Source organism: Mauremys reevesii, linkage group 23 (genome assembly GCF_016161935.1).
Source record: "Mauremys reevesii isolate NIE-2019 linkage group 23, ASM1616193v1, whole genome shotgun sequence".
In the NCBI taxonomy this organism is placed as follows: domain Eukaryota; kingdom Metazoa; phylum Chordata; order Testudines; family Geoemydidae; genus Mauremys; species Mauremys reevesii.
In genome coordinates this window covers 197,563-214,402 of record NC_052645.1, presented here as the reverse complement: position 1 = coordinate 214,402, position 16,840 = coordinate 197,563, and the positions used below count along the sequence as shown (strand labels likewise).

Here is a 16,840-nt window from a genome sequence, read left to right as displayed (position 1 = left end):
CTACCCCTAGATGTCCCCCGAACAAATGGCTGTGAGCTAGCTCCATCACGCTCCTCTGATGTTTCTGTGGTACTAGGAGCTGTTCCACGACTTGCTCTTGGATACGGACAACACGGTACAGCAGATCCTTCTTGATCATATAATACGGCCTTGGGCCCTTGGCTCTCCCTTCCACAGGGACCCCATTCACCTCCACTACTTCTTTGTGAATGTTCTGGTATACTGGATCATTGGCCTGATCCTGTCCAAAATTCTCTAGTGAAGTTCCAAGTTGCCCAAACTCAGAGGGTTCTATCTCCCCCTCCCCTTCAAGGGAGGTCCCTGGGGAACTGGGCCCGGCTACTGGCTCCCCAACCTCCTGCCTAGTCCCCTCGTCCGTTGGGCCAACTCTCTCCCCTACGAGTATAGGCTTCTGATTCTGGGCCAAGATGCTCGTTCCCCTCCTCTTATCTGCCCTCCTTTCTCGCCGAGTCTTCCTGGTTTTCCCAGGGGGCGAGAATAAGTCCTGGGCAAATTCTTGGAAGGCTGGGGGGTTGCTAGCTATTGAGGCCACCCCATTGCTCTCTGGAGTGTTATCTTCTTCTGACTCCTCTCCAGGAAGTAGACTGCCAAACCCTGGGAAGTCTCGTCCTATGAGGACTGGGTAGGGAGTTTGGGACCACCCCGCCATCACCTTAGTGGGGTTTCCTTGGACCTCTATTTTCACTCGGATGGTCGGATAGTAATTTACATCCCCATGGACACAGGATATCCCTGTGCGCTTGGCCCGGGATAGTTGATCAAACCCGACCAGCTTTCCCGAGACCAGTGTGACTGCACTTCCTGAGTCTACTAACGCGGTGGTCTTTATACCATTCATTTTAACTTGCCTAGTATATCTATGAGGACCATCGCTACTCCTACTAGGCTTATCAGGTCACATGACTCTTCTAGATTTCCCAGGTCGCATTGCATGGGCTCCTCTAGGTTTGGGCATTGGGCAGCTATATGCCCTACCTCTCCACATGCATAGCATCGGTACCCTCTTCGGGGCAGCCCATTAATTTTTGGGCTGTGGGGCCTTACCCCCCGAGTCTCTCTCTCCCAGTCCCCAGGTCCCTCCGAGTACTTTGGCCGCTCTTCGTCCTCCTTCTTCCCTGCCATAGTTCGGCCTGGAGCTATGGCAACTCGGGCCCTTGGTACGTAGCCTTGCCTCCTATCCTGGCGCCTCCCTTCCCCAGTGGTCCGAGAGAGTTCCTGTGCTGCTAGACGTCTCTCTACAAGGGCAACTAGCTCATCATAGGAGGAGGGATCATTTTGACTGACCCATCCTCATATGTCCGGCGGTAGCCCTCTCATGTACCTGTCCACAACTATGGTTTCCACGACTTCCTCCGGCTGGCGGGTCTCGGGGCACAGCCACCTCCGGGCCAGATGGATCAGGTCAAACAGCTGGGACCTCGGGGCTTTGTTGGCTCGGTATTTCCACTCATGGAACCTCTGTGCCCTTATAGCTGTCGTTACGCCCGACCTTGCCAGGATCTCCGCCTTTAGCTGGGAGTAATCGGAAGCTGCTTCTGTTGCCATATCAAAATACGCTTTCTGTGCCTCCCCACACAGAAAAGGTGCCAGGATACTGGCCCACTGGTCTTGGGGCCAGGCCTCCCGCCGGGCCGTCCTCTCAAACGCAAGGAGATACGCCTCCACGTCATCATCCACTGTCATCTTCTGTAAGTAGCGGCTGGCGTGCAGGGGCCGAGTCCCATGGGGGCCGTGCGTTAGGGTGGTCAGGGCCTTTAGCTGGTTCACGACCTCATGCAAAGTGGCTCGATCCTGAGCCGCCTGGCTCATCAGGAGTTGATTTGTCTCCTGCTGCATTCGTACCGCCTCCTGCTGGGCAGCCATCTGCACCCTGGTAGCTTCTTGCTGGGCCGCAGTGGCCTGCACCAATGCCTTCATTACATCTTCCTTTTTTTTTTTTGGGGGTGCTTTTACCCTGCCCCGAGACGGTTTGCCGCAAAGTCTCACTCTAATCCCACTCCTGACACCACGTGTGGCAAAGTCCCGTCTCAGTCTCCCAGTCTCTGCGGTTTTTAGCTCTGGTGAGACCGGCTAGGGTAATGCAGTCCCCCTTAGGACTCAGGGGAAGTCTGTTCCCTGTCTTCTCACCAGTCTTAATTAAAGTATTTTTACCCTGCCTTGTAGGAGAGTGTCCTGCCGCTCTGCCTGGGGAGGCTTGCTGCTTCAACACTCCTAGTAGCCAGGCTCCTTCTCTCTCTGCTTTTCCCCCCTTTCCTTCCTCCCAGGAAGGGGTTTAAAAAGGTCTCAGGCAGCTCCAAGTTGGAACCAGCTGATCCTAATTACCCTCAGGTAGCTCCCCTCAGCTGATTCTAATTTGCTACCTTGGTAACCCTTTCTCAGCTGAACCTGCTTGACCTGTAGTTGCCTCTCAGTTGATAAGGAGGAGGGCCTTTTAACCCTCTGGGACTGACTCCTCCCCCCCCCTCTGGCAACTGTCTGTCCTGAGTTTATCACAGTCATGGCAAACTTGGTGGCTGAACTTTGTGACTTTGTCCTCACCCATAACTATTTCACATTTGGGGACAATGTATACCTTCAAGTCAGCGGCACTGCTATGGGTATCCGCATGGCCCCACAGTATGCCAACATTTCTATGGCTGACTTAGAACAACGCTTCCTCAGCTCTCATCCCCTAATGCCCCTACTCTACTTGCGCTACACTGATGACATCTTCATCATCTGGACCCATGGAAAAGAAAACCCTTGAGGAATTCCACCATGATTTCAACAATTTCCATCCCACCATCAACCTCAGCCTGGACCAGTCCAGACAAGAGATCCACTTCCTGGACACTACTGTGCTAATAAGCGATGGTCACATAAAAACCACCCTATACCAAAAACATACTGACCGCTATACTTACCTACATGCCTCCAGCTTTCACCCAGACCACATCACACAATCCATTGTCTACAGCCAAGCTCTAAGATACAACCACATATGCTCCAACCCCTCAGAAAGAGACAAACACCTACAAGATCTCTATCGAGCATTCTTACAAGTACACTACCCACCAGCTGAAGTGAAGAAACAGATTGACAGAGCCAGAAGAGTACCCAGAAGTCACCTACTACAGGACAGACCCAACAAAGAAAGTAACAGAACCCCACTAGCCGTCACCTTCAGCCCCCCAACAAAACCCTCTCCAGCGCATCATCAATGATCTACAACCTATCCTGAAGGATGATCCCTCACTCTCACAGATCTTGGGAGACAGGCCAGTCCTTGCTTACAGACAGCCCCACAACCTGAAGCAAATACTTACCAGCAACCAAACAACAGAAACACTAACCCAGGAACTTATCCTTGCAACAAAGCCTGTTGCCAACTCTGTCCACATATCTATTCAGGGGACACCATCATAGGACCTAATCACATCAGCCACACTATCAGAGGCTCATTCACCTGCATATCTACCAATGTGATATATGCCATCATGTACCAGCAATGCCCCTCTGCCCTGTACATTGGCCAAACCAGACAGTCTCTACGTAAAATAATAAATGGACATAAATCACATGTCAAGAATTATAACATTCAAAAACCAGTCAGAGAACACTTCAATCTCCTGGTCACGCATTTACAGACCTAAAAGTCGCAATATTACAACAAATAACCTTCAAAACCAGACTCCCACGAGAGACTGCTGAAGTGGAATTAATTTGCAAACTGGACACCATTAAATTAGGCTTGAATAAAGACTGGGAGTGGATGGGTCATTACACAAAGTCAAACTATTTCCACATGTTTATTTGTCCCCCTACTGTTACTCACACCTTCCTGTCAACTGTTGGAAATGGGCCAACCCGATTATCACTACAAAAGGTTTTTTTCTCCTGCTGATAATAGCTCACCTTAACTGCTCACTCTCATTATAGTGTGTATGGCAACACCCATTTTTCATGTTCTCTGTGTATATATCTATATCTATATCTTCCTGCTGCATTTTCCACTGCATGCATCTGATGAAGTGGCTTTTAGCCCACGAAAGCTTATGCTCAAATAAATTTGTTAGTCTCTAAGGTGCCACAAGTACTCCTCTTTCTTTTTGCAGACAAATTAATGGAGGTTAAGTCCATGAATGGCTATTAGCCAGGATGGGTAAGGAATGGTATCCCTAGCCTGTGTTTGTCAGAGGGTGGAGATGGATGGCAGGAGAGAGATCACTTGATCATTACCTGTTAGGTTCAGTCCCTCTGGGGCACCTGGCATTGGCCACTGTTCGCAGATAGGATGCGGGGTTGGATGGACCTTTGGGCTGACCCTGTATGGCCATTCTTATGTTCTTATGAAGGGAGGGGCAGAACCCTGGGACAGAGTTTCTGTAGTGTAGTGGTTATCACATTTGCCTAACATGCAAAAGGTCTCTGGCCTGAAACCAGGCAGAAATAGGATGGCTTAATTTTCCTAGCTCCTCCTGGCCTGTCCCTGCTGTTGTAGGAGCAGCACTGATTTCTATGCTCAAAAGCAGCAAAGAATCCTGTGGCACCTTATAGACTAACAGATGTTTTGCAGCATGAGCTTTCGTGGGTGAATACCCACTTCTTCGGATGCAAGCATCTGCTTGCATCCGAAGAAGTGGGTATTCACCCATGAAAGCTCATGCTGCAAAACATGTTAGTCTATAAGGTGCCACAGGATTCTTTGCTGCTTCTACAGAACCAGACTAACACGGCTACCCCTCTGATACTATGCTCAAAAGGTCTGTTATACTTCCCCTGCTCCCACTTTTGTCTCTTCTCCCTCTCTGAATGCCTGTGAAGTGGCTTTTCCCTTCCCGCTCCCTCCTGGAATGCTCGTGGGATGAATGTGCTGGTTGAAGAGCAGAAGAGCTCCCAGGTAGACAAGGTGTCTGGGACGTTAATTAGGCAGCGATCACCCAGAGCATGGACCCTGCATGGACACTGCCCAAGGTGGAGTGTGACCAACCAGATGCAGCCAAGTCATCTCTAGTCGCAGGCCATGAGGTGCAGGCCCTTAAAAGGGGAAGGGGCCCTGTGCTCAGGAGAGCACTCACAAGCTTGTACCTCCAGTGAATGCCCTTTGCTCGGACCACCTGGCCAGTGGTTCTCTGCATTGTATTTCATTGTGCCTCAGGAAGAGTTACCTTCATCGCACCGTCCATAGCTGCGCTGTGGGACACTTACCTTGCAGAATCCTGACATCTCCAGTGCCGTGCCAGTCCTGGGAGCATGAGTGCGAGTGTGACCCCCTCCCCCGCTTATTTTGAGGTTAGCTGTCAGTATAATAAATGTGCTGCTTTCTGCCAAAATCTGGTGGGTCATTAGTCCTCCCTAAGCTTACTAGCTGGCCCAATTTTGGGTAACACCTGTGATAAACTCAACCCCTGCAGGACAGAGGTTGGTGAAATGAGCTGAGAAAAAGCCTTGGCATCAGCAGGGGAAAGCCAGTCACCTTTTGAAGCCGTGTGGCTTGGTCTCCTCTGCCCTTGGAGGTTGGCCTTTGGCGGCCGGCTCTTCTGCGTGACTTGGCCAATGGGCGCTGCGGAGTTGGTACTCGGGGCAGGGGCAATGAATGTAGTCCCACCCCTTTCTTCCTCCATTGTGTGTTGAATGACCTAAAGGACATCGATTCTCTCGTTCCATTGCTAAACTGATACAATGTGACTGAAATTAAACCAATTCCCAGGGGAGAAAACATCACAACTTTGCATTGGCTGGGAATTGAACCCAGGTCAACTGCTTGGAAAGCAGCTATGCTCACCACTATACCACCAATGCATCTGGCAAAGGTGCAACGTATGCTTCCCGGATGAGGCTAGAGCAGCATTGAGGAGATTTTCTGCCTGTTAAAATGTACTGGATTCTCATCGCTAAAAAAACCCTCCTCCATCTTCACTTGGGTTTGAACCATCAGCCTTTCAATTAGCCACCAAAGTTGTTAACCACAGGGTATGTCTACACTACGGGATTATTCCGATTTTACAGAAACTGGTTTTTGGAAACAGATTGTATAAAGTCGAGTGCACGCGGCCCCACTAAGCACATTAATTTGGTGGTGTGCGTCCATGTACCGAGGCTAGCATCGATTTCCAGAACGTTGCACTGTGGATAGCTATCCCATAGCTATCCCATAGGTCCCGCAGTCTCCCCTGCCCATTGGAATTCTGGGTTGAGATCCCAGTGCCTGATGGGGCAAAAACAGTGTCGCGGGTGATTCTGGGTAAATGTTGTCACTCAATCCTCCCTCCGTGAAAGCAATGGCAGACAATCATTTCGTGCCCTTTTCCCTGGATTGCCCGGGCAGATGCCATAGCACGGCAACCATTCAGTCTTTTTTCACTGTCACTGTATGTCTACTGGATGGTGCTGACAGACGCTTAAAGAAGAGAATGACCTGGGAGTCAGTCCCATTTTTGCCCAGGCACCTCTGGCTGATCTCACCGAAGCCAGCCAGGAACTCTCACGGGACGATGATGATGGATACCAGTCCTACTGTACCGTCTGCCATTCGGAAGGGAAGGGAAGGGGATGCTGCTGTGTAGCGCTGCAGCACCGCGTCTGCCAGCAGCATCCAGTAGACATACGGTGACATTGAAAAAGGGTGAGAAATGATTTTTATCCCTCGGCTTTCATGGGGGCGGGGAATGACACATACCCGGAACCACCCACAACAGTTCTTTTGACCTTTCAGGCTTTGGGAACTCAGCCAAGAATGCAAATGATTTTCGGAGAGTGCGGGAACTGTGGGATAGCTACAGTCATCAGTCGCCCCTCCCTCCGTGAGCATCCATTTCATTCTTTGGCTTTCTGGTACGCTTGTCTCAGCTCTTTAAGTTTCAGCACTGTGTTGAGTCCCTGCTGTGGCCTCTGTCCATCATAGCCTTGGAGATTTTTTCAAATGCTTTGGCATTTCATCTTTTGGAACGGAGTTCTGATCGAACAGATTCATCTCCCCATACAGAGATCAGCTTCAGTATCTTCCGTACGGTCCATGCTGGAGCTCTTTTTTGATTCTGGGACTGCATGGTCACCTGTGCTGATCAGCGCCCCATGCTGGGCAAACAGGAAATGAAATTCAAAAGTGTGCGGAGCTTTTTCTGTCTACCTAGCCAGTGCATCCGAGTTCAGATTGCTGTCCAGAGCGGTCACAATGGTGCACTGTGGGATGGCGCCTGGAGGCCAATACCGTTGAATTGCGGCCACACTAACCCTAATCCAACATGGCAATACCGATTTCAGCGCTACTCCCCTCGTCGGGGAGGAGTACAGATACCGGTATTAAGAGCCCTTTATATCGATATAAAGGGCTTGGTTGTGTGGACGGGTGCAGGGTTAATGCGATTTAACGCTGCTAAATTTGATATAAACTCGTAGTGTTGACCAGGCCAGAGAAAGCAGCAGGTTTCCCCTATTGTTTCCTGCTCATTTTCTTGACTAGTTTCTCCTCTGCACCAACTTGCTCTTTTGGTTTCTGAGCCTGGCTAGCTCAGTTGGCAGAGCATCAGACTTTTAATCTGAGGGTCCAGGGTTCAAGTCCCTGGTCAGGTGATAAACTACTCACCAAGATTTTAAGCTGTCTTGCTGGAGTCCTCTTTGATGTTACTTTTTCTCTTCAGGATTTTCCCTTTCCTCAGAAGGGCCTTTTTGTGTGTGGGTTTGAAGGGGCAACTTCCTGACAGCCCCTCTGTCCTTGCAGCCTGGAGGAATAAAGGCCTCTGGGCATAGAGCATGTTCCTTCCCTGCGCACACACACACACACACACATACAAACACACACACACAGAATATCCCTAAGGAATTAGAATCACCTGCTGCCTTCCCCTGTCCTGCTGGATCCCCAAATGAAGATGCTCTTCAGCCTAAACCCATGACCTCTCTTTTCCCAGTGCCCCTTAATCCCAACCCACAACCCGTGTTATGCTCACTGCTCCTCACTCCCAACCAGAGCCTGCTCCTCTTCACCCTTTTCCTCAATCCCAATTTAAACAGCCACACTGGGCTGGACCAAAGGCCCACCTAGCTCTGTGTTTTGTCCTCTGTCAGTAGCCAATACCAGGTGCCCCAAAAGGTACTCAACAAGGCATCACTGGGAGTTGAACCCAGGATTTCCTGTTTACAAGACAGGTGCTTTAGCCAGCTAAGCCATGGTGCCTGCCTGTGGCTAAAACACAGTGTCTGCCCACACCTGACTCCCTGCCATCCCCACTGGGGCCTGACAAGCTTTGCTTGTGTTTGGATTCTGCAAAGCAGAGGAGCAGGTGAGGTTTTCCTTGCAAGGTGTGTGTGTGTGTGTGTGTGTGTGTGTGTGTGTGTGTGTGTGTGTGTGTGTGTGTGTGTGTGTGTGTGTGTGTGTGTGTGTGTGTGTGTGTGTGTGTGTGTGTGTGTGTGTGAGACTCTTTGGCCAGGTCTGCACTACAAAGTTATTTCAGCAGAATTATATTGCTCAGGTGTGTGGAAAAACACACAACGCTCCCTCGGTCAGCAGCTTGTGGCTGGTGCACACACTGCAATGCCATGTCTGGTGACAAAATTGCCCTGTTTTGGTGACAAAATAAAACCACCTCGACAAGAGGCCTAGAGCTTTGTGCAGCAAACGTAAAGTGACAAATTGTCAGTGTAGACGCTGCTGGTCATTATATCACCATAACTGGCCTCCACCAGTATCCCACCATGCCTGCCGTGAACTCACCTGCCCTGCATTCCTGTTACAGAGGTTGGACCCCTCCCCTTTCATAGCTCCAGAAAGTTCTGACAGCTGAGCCACTATCTACACCGGGATTAGGTTGATAGAACTGCATTGCCAGCCTAAGTAATGTAATTACACCAACCTAATTTTGTAGTGTAGACCTGTCCAAAGCATCACACACACACCTTGGGAGCAAAACTTCACCTGCTCCTCTGCTTTAAAGAAGCCAAACACGAGCAAAACTTGTCAGGGCCCAGTGGGGATTGGCAGAGAGTCAGGTGTGGGCAGACACGATGCTTTAACTAACAGCAGGCACCGTGGCTTAGCTGGTTTAAGGTCTTGATTTGTAAACAGGAGATCCTGGGTTCAACTCCCAGTGGTCCCTTGAAAAGTGGCTTTTGGGGCACCTGGTATTGGCTGCTGTCAGAAGGCAAGATTGAGAGCAAGATGGACTCCTATGCTGCCCCTTCCTCCCGCTCAATGCTCTCCGCCTCCTCCCCACCCTCACCCGCCCTTACAGTCATTACAAAGTGGCAAGGCAGAGCCCTCCCATTTTTAAAAGCCCTGGGGTGTTGTTCCCCCCTGTTCAGGCACCCCTGGGGCCCTGCACTTCACACAGCTCTCCCTGATTTCAGCTGTTAGTGAGGGAGCCTCACTGCTAGCGCAGACTGGGCAGTTCCTTGCATGAGAGACACTGTCCCAAAGCAGGACTAATGCTTAGAGCTGGTTATCAGTGATTTCAGATCTGTTGGGCTGCAGCAAGACTCTCCATTGAGTCTTAACCAGCTCTGTTATTACACAGGGAAGAACAAAAGGGTCAAATGGGGCCTGGAACCCTTAAGAAGAATCCACCCCACCGAGTACAACACTTGTCACTACCTGCTCTCAGCCCCACTGAGAATGTTTTGGGGTCACTCCTTGCCTGTATCAACCTAGGGGGTCTCAGATAAGCATAGTTAACAGGTGCTCCAGTGGCACAATTGGTTAGCACACAGTACTTATAGGGCAGTGCTGAGAGGAGCTGTGCTGAGGTTGTGAGTTCAAACCTCCCCTAGAGCACTGGTTTCCATTAACCACATGGCATCATACCCTCATTTGGGAAAGGAGCCTTTGCTGACAAGGTTTGTCTCTGTTCATATTTCACCTTCAGGTGTTATGCTGAGGGATCTTTAGTATATTTTTGGGAGGTTAATAACTATCTCAACTTTATTTACTCAACTTAAAAATTGGTGTCACTTGATTTGCATCTCCCTGTGAAAATACAACTGACGTGTGGCTTTCTACAGGGGGTCATGATGTTAAAGTTGGGGAATTCAGTCTCTGTACTTCTGGGGGGGGCTGTTGCTTCTTTACAGCTGCCTCACTGCCAGTCACACCGGGCTGTTAGCTGCACGCACTGTCCTTGCCATGGGCCCCTGCTGAACCCTGAGCGGCTGCACTGCCATGCTGGGGTGACTCTGCAGGGGGAGAAGCTGCTGTGGAGCAATGTAGAGCAGGTGCAGGAAGGAAATGGGGTCACTATTCATATTCTGAACTGCACAATTTTCCAAATTTGGAAAAAGATTAATAGATTCTTAGACTTAAGGTCAGAAGGAACCATTATGATCATCTAGTCTGACCTCCTGCACAATGCAGGCCACAGAATCTCACCCACCCACTCCTGTAACAAACCCCTAACCTATGTCTGAGTTATTGAAGTCCTCAAATCGTGGCTTAAAGACTTCACAGTGCAGGGAATCCTCCAGCAAGTGACCCGAGCCCCACGCTGCAGAGGAAGTCGAATGTCCGAGAACAATTCTAAGGGGAAGGTGAATGCAGAGCAACGACACTGGCGATGCCCAGACCTCAAATGGGGGCAGCGTGGAAATTAATAATGGGAAGATCATTTGTGAAATTAGTCATCACTGACAAGCTTTGTCTCTGTTCCTATTTCACGCTGTGGTGTTAGAGGAATCAGGACATATTTTTACTATATTGATTAAACACTTAATTTTATTTACCCAAGCCAAAAACTTAATGTCACTTATTTTTTCTCTCTCCTAGCAAGAATGAATTGAATTTTGTGACTTTCTGGAAAGTGCAGCAAGATTAAATGTGGGGAATTCAATCTCTGTGTTTGTGAGCTGATGTTTTCCTCTCACAGGTCAGTGCCTGCATTGAAATGCCAAGAGGGATCTAAGGGCTGGTGTACGCTGGGCACTGAACTGGCAGCGTGACGTCTCTTAGAGTGTGAAACCCACCCCCAACCCATAGAGTTAAGGTGACCTAAGCCCTGGTTAGATAGTGCTAAAGAAAAGGAAGAATTGTTCTGTTCATGTAGCTATTACAGCCAGGGATTGGAAAACCCTTCCAGTCATCTGCCTGCTCACTCCAGTGGCTGCCGGCCCCTCCACATGGCAGGGCAGGGTGGGTCTGTGCTTCCACGCGCTGCCCCTGTCCCGAGCCCCTGCAGCCAATGGGACGCTGTGGGGGTGATGCCTGGGGGCAGCAGCACATGGAGGCCCCCCAGCCTGCCCTGCCTTGGAGCCCCAGGTAAGCGCCACACCCCTGACCCCCTTCCTGAGCCTGCACCCCCCACCCCCTTCCCACACCCCCCCTCCCGCCTACCCCCAATCTTCCTCCCACAGCCCACAACCCCACCCCTGCTCCTGTTCCCCCTTCCTCCTGCCCCAGCCCAGAGCCTGCACCCAGCACCCAAACTCCATCCCAGAGCCTGCAGCCCAGACCCCCTCCCCAACCCAAACTCCCTCCCAGAGCCCAACCTCTCACCCCTTCTGCACCCAAACTCCCTCCAGAGCCTGCACCCCTCCTGCACCCCAATCCCCAGCCCCAGCCCAGGGCCTGCACCCTAGACCTCCTCCCCCCACCCAAACTCCCTCCCAGAGCCTTAGGCAGGTGAGGGGCAGAGGGGAGAGAGTTTTCCTGGGGGTGCAGTTAATCCACTTCCCAAGAGGTGGCAGCTATGTCAGTGGGAAAAGCTATATCGGTGGGTGTGCAAGCTGTGGTGTTTGCCACATTTAAGAAGTTTAATCAAACCCCATTTTTAAAACCACCTGTGGTCTGGGAATGGCAAAGGAGCTCGATGAAGCAGGGTCTATCCTGCAAAGTCCTGGAGATCACAATTCTATATTCCTGTTGTCACGGGGGTATAGCTCAGTGATAGAGTGCTTCTTGCTGCTCACAGTGGTACTTGGTCAAACTCCTGTGTTCTCTTATAACCTTTTTTCTTTTTTTTAAAAAAGGAAAACATTTTCATTTCCATTCTCCATTATGTTCAGGAGCTCCTCTATACGGGGGTGCTTGATATGAATGTAAACACTCAACATTTTGCTGTTCAAATGCATAAAAACCTAGCGAAGCTGTCCATCAGCTGAAATCAGTTCCAATCCTCTAAGTGTCCAGTTTATGTTTTCATCAATTAAACAAAGGTATCATACGAATGTACATTTGCAGATCCCTCCTCTCCAGGAGCTGTGCTGTGCAGAAGAACAAGAACCACATCCAGCTGCAGTTGAGAAGTCTGATAACGAAAGAGCCAACAAATGTTCTGAGGGCTGGAGAAAAATGCCTTCTAGTGAGCTATTGAACGAGCTCAACCTGTTTTGCTTATCAAAAGAAGATTGAAAGGTGACTTCATTGAAGTGTTGAAGGGCCTTAATGGAGAGAAAAGATTGGGTATGAAAGGGCTCTTTAATCTAGCAGAGAAAGGTATAACAAGACCCAATGGCTGGAAGGTGAAAAGAGACAAATTCATATTACAAATAAGACACAAATATTCAGCAGCCAGGATGATTCACTACAGGAACAAGCTATCAAGGAAAGTGATGGATTTGCCATCTCCTGATGTCATTTAATGAAGACTAGATGCCTTTCTGGAATGTGTTTGCCCCAAAAGTAGCTATTGTGTCATATAGGAGGCCTGTGATATGCAGGGGGTCAGATTAGATGCTCTAATGGTCTCTTCTGTCCATCAAGTCGAATAATTTCTGAAAAACTGAGTGTAGCATTGGGAGCAGCATCTGATGTTTTCCTGTCTAGCCGGCTTGCTGCCTAGAATGAACGTTCCTTGAGTGGGGTGATCCACAGGGAGTAGCTCAATCCTCCAAAGTGCCTGGGCAGGGGCAGGACATTAGCACAGCAAGGGAGGGGTGTGGCAGTGACATCACAAAGGCTTTTTGCAGGACCTCAGACTATTGGTCAAAGGTGGTGGGGAGGTGGTGACCTCACAGAGAGATGCTGACATCAGCCAGGCAGGACAGGGGCGAGGGGCCAGGGAAACCTCAGAGACCCCTGTGGCTTTGCTTCAACAAGTCTCCTTCTCCAGGTCTCTCTTTGAGGACAGAGAGAGTATTCGGGTTCACGTACGTGAGCGCCAGGAGGAACCTCTTTCGAGTTTTCTCCTTTCCTTTTCCTGATTTTACTAGAAAACAGCCATCCCAGTTTAGAAGGTAAGAGCCTCCTTGAGGTTTGAAACCTGTTCAGTCTGATCCATCTAGTGACAATTGAATTTTAGGCATGGAAAATACAAACTTAAGGAGGCAGAATTTTATTCTGCACCTGGGATTTTGTCCTTTAGAATCACTGTGGTCATTAGAGTTTGTCCTTTTTGTTTCACCTTTTCCTCCATCCATCCATCCCTCCCTCCTTTCTCTTTGTCTCTTGCTTCTTTTGTCCTTTCACGTGTTCCCCTCCCAACACCAGGAGCAGTGTGTGTGTGCGTGCGTGTGTGTGTGTGTGTTGTGGGGGAGTGCTCGACAGCTCCCATTGTGGGAGGCCCACCCAAAAATGTGGGGCTGAAATAGTGCTGGGGCAGTGATCCCCACCGGTGGCCTGGGCCATCCTTTGGGCTCTCTGGTGAGAACCCTCAGCCTCCCGTCCTCAGTCTCTACCCTGATTGGCTGAGCAGGGGGTTATTGACAGGGAGGAGACTCAGGTCCTTGTTGTTCTTTTAAGACCAAGGAAATAAGTCAGAACCAGTCATATGTTTGATGAATTTTGCTGCTTCTCTGCATTAATGGTCTCTGAGCAGTTCATGATTCTCTAACATTGCAGTTCTCCTCAAATACTTGCTGAATAATTACTGTGCACTGTTGTTGGTCTGGAGCTCATCCGAGAGCACTTTATTCAGGTCATTCAATGTCTGAAATTCAAGATGTGATGGTTAGTTTGAAAATCAGGGCTCTTGGGTCCTATTCCCAACTCTGCCATGGGCTGGCTGTGTGACCTAAGACAAGTCAATTCTCTTTTCTCAGCCTTAGCTACTCCCTCTTTCAAGTAGGGATAATAATGATTCGCTCCTACCTACCTCAACACACTCACTGTCTCTCCCCACACACACAAAGTCTCCACACTGCAGTTGAAAGGCAGCTGGCAATCTAGTAGGATGCCCACAAAACGATGGGAGAGAGAAATCTGCATCATTGAAAGTACAGCCATGGAGACACCACACACCAGCCTTCCCTAGCTGGCAAGAATCAAACTTCCACAGAAAAACCCCTATGGCGTCATAGCCCAGCTCCCTAAGCCCTCAGCCACAACCACTTAACACATGGATCTTTCTACACTCATAACATAAGAACATAAGAACATAAGAAAGGCCGTGCTGGTCAGACCAAAGGTCCATCTAGCCCAGTATCTGTCTACCGACAGTGGCCAATGCCAGGTGCCCCTGAGGGAGTGAACCTAACAGGCAATGATCAAATGATCTCTCTCCTGCCATCCATCTCCATCCTCTGATGAACAGAGGCTAGGGACACCATTCTTACCCATCCTGGCTAATAGCCATTTATGGACTTAGCCACCATGAATTTATCCAGTCCCCTTTTAAACATTGTTATAGTCCTAGCCTTCACAACCTCCTCAGGTAAGGAGTTCCACAAGTTGACTGTGTGCTGTGTGAAGAAGAACTTCCTTTATTTGTTTTAAACCTGCTGCCTATTAATTTCATTTGGTGACCCCTAGTTCTTGTATTATGTGAATAAGTAAATAACTTTTCCTTATCCACTTTCTCAACATCACTCATGATTTTATATACCTCTATCATGTCCCCCCTTAGTCTTCTCTTTTCCAAACTGAAGAGTCCTAGCCTCTTTAATCTTTCCTCATATGGGACCTTCTCTAAACCCCTAATCATTTTAGTTGCTCTTTTCTGAACCTTTCTAGTGCTAGAATATCTTTTTGAGGTGAGGAGACCACATCTGTACACAGTATTCGAGATGCGGGCGTACCATGGATTTATATAAGGGCAATAATATATTCTCAGTCTTATTCTCTATCCCCTTTTTAATGATTCCTAACATCCTGTTTGCTTTTTTGACCGCCTGAACAGAACACTCTGGTTCTGTTCTCACTGAAGGGTCATTTCCAATGGTTTGCTCAGACCAGCTTCCCCAGCACACTCACTGCTGTGCAGCTCTGTATGTGTGGCCATGGCTGAGCAGCAAGAATTCCTGCCCTTTTCCCTACTGGCTGGAGCATGGCTAGAGTGTGTCTGTGGTTAATGATGTTACTGTAGATTGTTCATTCCCTGCCTTGGCAATTCAGACAGTCCCTTTTCCCAACATATTTCCAGCACATCAGTCCCTGGCTGGTGTCTCCTGGGCAGTGGAAAACATCCCTTGTTTGGTGCTGCCAAGGGGATCGTGCAGAGCTGAGACATCCCTCGGCTTGGAACAAAGGGGAGTTGGATGGAATTTATCACACAACCCTCCCTGCTCCCCAGAGCCCCATGGGGAGAATCTAGAGAGGGGGGAGTCATTCCTCCCCTGCGCTCCCAGAAGAGCTGCTAGGGCTCCTTCCTGCCAGCTACTCACCCCTGGATACACCCTCAGCTCCTGGGAACTTTCTGCTCCAAAGGCTCCAGAGGCCTGGGGTGGGGAGGGCACAGTCTGAAACACAAGGGAGGTTTCTGGAATTGAAGGAAGGAGCAGGAAATGGAGAGGAAAGAAACAGAGAGAAAACGCCTCTTCTCCCCTCCCCCTCCCAGCAAGAAATGTGACCAAGGACCAGCGTTAGGGGAAATGGTGCCCGGGGCAAAACTTGTACTTTGGCACTTCCCCATTGCCCCGGACGATCCGCCTCCCGCTTTACCGCTAGCTCCTGCACTCCCAACCCTTGTGCCTCCTTCACCCCTAACTCCTGCCCCCTCCTGTGCCCTAACCCCTACACTGTCGCCTTTGCCCTTAACTCCCACACTCCCCTCCTGTGCAGGGCCGACTCCAGACCCCAGCGCGCTAAGCGCGCGCTTGGGGCAGCATCCCGTGGGAGGGCGGCAGGCGGCTCCGGTGGACCTCCTGCAGACATGCCTGCGGAGGGTCCCCCGGTCCCGTGGCTTTGGTGGAGCATCCGCAGGCATGCCTGCGGGAGGTCCACCGGAGCCGCGGGACCAGCGGACCCTCTGCAGCCACGTCTGCAGGAGATGCACCGGAGCCGCGGGACCGGCGACCGCCAGAGCGTCCCCCGTGGCGTGCCGCCCTACTGGGGCGGCGTAAATCCTAGAGCCGCCCCTGCTCCTGTGCCACCAGCCATTGCCCCTCTGCTGCACCCCCTTCATCCCTAACCCCTGCACCCCCTCCTGCACCCATGTGGGGACACTGACCTGTGTACATGGAGCCGCTGGCATTGCTGCCCGCTCCTCCCTGGGATGCTGCTCCTCCGGGCACCCCGAGGGGCTGCAGGGCGTGGTGAGGGGCGAGAAGTGACATCATCCGAGCTCCCTGCATCCAGGTCACTTTCCTCAGCCGGGCTGCATCAGGGGAGGGCAGAGAGCAGCAGCTTCTGATGCTCCCTTCACAGCACAACCCAGCTGGGGAAAGTGACCAGGACACATGGAGCACATAGTGTTGCTCCTCGCTCCCCCCACCCTCTGTGGGGCCACGGAGAAGCACTGGGGCAGGGAGAGCAGTGAGCACCTTTGCACTGGCACACGGTGCCCTTTGACCCCCTGGAGCCCTGGGCGGCTGCCGGGGGCCCCACCCCTAAGGCCGGCCAGGCTCCCCAGCACGAACAGCAGAGACACAGGGAGACTGGCCACCCACTCAGCCTCCCCAAACCTTGCGTCGCCCAGGGGGCAGTGGGGCCCATGACTAGGGGCCCTGGCCAAACTGGGCCCCCTGGAAAACTCTCCCCCAT

General features: G+C 50.7%; 2 non-coding genes across 2 annotated transcripts; one reads left to right on the top strand and one right to left on the bottom strand.

The window, feature by feature from the left end:
* Positions 1-5,730: 5,730 nt before the first annotated feature.
* TRNAG-UCC lies at positions 5,731-5,802 on the bottom strand. The gene has a single exon. It is a non-coding gene; the product is annotated as a tRNA-Gly (tRNA).
* Positions 5,803-7,499: 1,697 nt separating this feature from the next.
* Positions 7,500-7,572, top strand: TRNAK-UUU. Its single transcript has one exon. It is a non-coding gene; the product is annotated as a tRNA-Lys (tRNA).
* The last annotated feature ends 9,268 nt before the right edge of the window (positions 7,573-16,840 follow it).